Raw genomic sequence first — 2,472 nt, 5'->3', positions numbered from 1 at the left:
TGTTTTACGACAGCTTTCTAACATCCAGTCTATATCTATTGAATGTATCGACCAAGATTTTAATAAAGTTGGTGGACGAGTTAAAGCTGAAGTTGATTAGATGCAATATCATTGTAAGTATATCGAGATGTGGAATATACGTTTGGCGACTATAATATCATTAAACCTTCCACAAGGAGACGAGAAATAAGAATTGACATTATTTGTAATGGTACTGATCTTGGGCATCACTCTACCTAGTGAAGCCCCACACTCAACCTCCTGATGCTTAATACCCTTGATCACCAAGAGAGAGAAAAATGGTATGCGTTTTTCAAAATTTATAACTACTGCTAATTATTATTATTATAATACATAATAATAAATTAAATTTCTTTAATTATACACATGGATTACTTTATTTATACCAAAAATATCACAGAAAAGTTTGGAAGAGGTAGTGGTGGAAGTGCTAGCTCTATGAAACAAGGATACAATTAGATACTTGAGCTATCACGTAGAGTTGAACAATCCATATATATCGATTATACTGCATTTGATCAACCAAATATGCATGATTTAGAGGCGGGGCCATCTCATAGAACAGATGTCAAACCATCTGGCCCCTGTAAATCAACTTCTGATGTTCCACATTAGTTGTGTTCTACTGCCACGAGACGATCAGTTACAGATGCTCCAAGAAGATCTTCAGTTTTCAGAAGACATAAATCTCTCTTAAATGAACCGCACAAACAACAATATTCACAATCATCTACTTATCTTGGTGGATGAACATTTGTGAGCCCTTTCAGCTATGCTACCCTATGGATATGCATGACCCACCGGCTACGCATGACCACTGACATACGAGGGTCCATCATATGATTTGCAATGGACAACATCTACTTGAGGAGATTTGGATTTAAAATTTTAGAGCATTCTCATGTTTGCGCCTATATCTAATGTAAGACTATTTTTAAGCTCACCTCCAATTTATACACCACTAGCACAAATGAACTAAATCAATTATTATGTGCCCCAACAAGCTTCGAATGACGCAACTGAAGACGATAATTCTGAAGAAGAATTAAAGACCGCCAATTGCGAGAACGATAACTGCCATCGTCTTCTCGATATACACTAAGTTCATGGGTCATTCCACGTCGGCAAAGAAAATAATTTGTCTTATGAAAACATTCGTTATGATAATTTTTAATTGTAAACTATTTTTTTTTTATAATATAATTTATTGTTTGTTTATTCATTTTGTTCATGTATATTTCTTAATTAATTTGAAGTTATCTAAAACTTAACTAATATAATATAGATTTATAAATTAATAATAAATAATAAGAATATCATATATAATATTTTTATTAATAATATATAATATTTTTTTTTCTATTATTTTATATGAAATGCCCCTCATGGGGGCGTTTATGCTCATAATTTAATTTTTTTAACCTCTTCTCAAAATTTATGCATAATATTTAATATAATTACTGAGATTATGTCAACCTGATTAATTATTACTAATTTTTTTACAGATTTTTTTATTGTATTAAAAAAAATAAAGAATTTAAATAAAAGCAACATATGTTTTTATATATTTATATACATACCACACAATTCACATGTATTTACATATCTAACTCTTAAAATTTCGCATTTAAATTCATAACACTCAAATTTTTAACATCACATAAAAATATCACTAAAGCTTTATTTCTAAAAGTGAAATACACCGAAGTTTATTACACAAAAACTATTATGAATATAAATTTAAAGGAACTGTTCGAAATAGTGTTATTAAGTGGCAAGTTGGTAGGCAACTGCGTTGTGAGTCGTAAGAGCCCTCTGACTCGGGTTCGATCCTTACGGAGACGGATAACACATATGTGGAGCGGGATTTGCAAATACCATATTTTAAAAAAAAATATAAACTGTTCGAAATATTAATATTTACAAATCAATGATCTTGGTAATATTTTTGAACTCGTGTTCGGCTGGTTAAGAAGCTCGTGTTATACTCGTTCACTAAGTTAACGAGATCGTTTTGGCTCGAAATACTACTAATCAATTATATCTTTGATGAGTAGTATTTTTCAAAAAATTAATTGACTACAAGACTATAAAGATTTATAATCAATTAAAAGTATTAATGAAGAAAATAGAATAAAAAGAAAATAGAATAAAAAATAAAAAATATTAAATTAGATTCAGATGATGTTTTAAATCTTGCCTCAATCTTTAACATCTTATGATTATGTGATTAGGGTTGTTAAAACGGCTTTTTTGTTCGCGAACGGCTCGTGTTGGGCTCGTTTAACAAAGGAGCCGAACACTAATATATTTTTTGAGCTCGAAATATAAATGAGGCTTAGCTCGTGTTCGACTCGTTTATACCCCTATATATATATTAGTGGGAATTTTACCATGAATTTTAATATTTAAGTAAGAATTTGAAAGGAAGTTGTTTTGGATGGTTGAATG

This window comes from Phalaenopsis equestris, unplaced genomic scaffold, assembly GCF_001263595.1.
Source record: "Phalaenopsis equestris unplaced genomic scaffold, ASM126359v1 Scaffold000261, whole genome shotgun sequence".
NCBI classification, from domain to species: domain Eukaryota; kingdom Viridiplantae; phylum Streptophyta; class Magnoliopsida; order Asparagales; family Orchidaceae; genus Phalaenopsis; species Phalaenopsis equestris.
Note: the sequence above shows the minus strand (reverse complement) of the source record.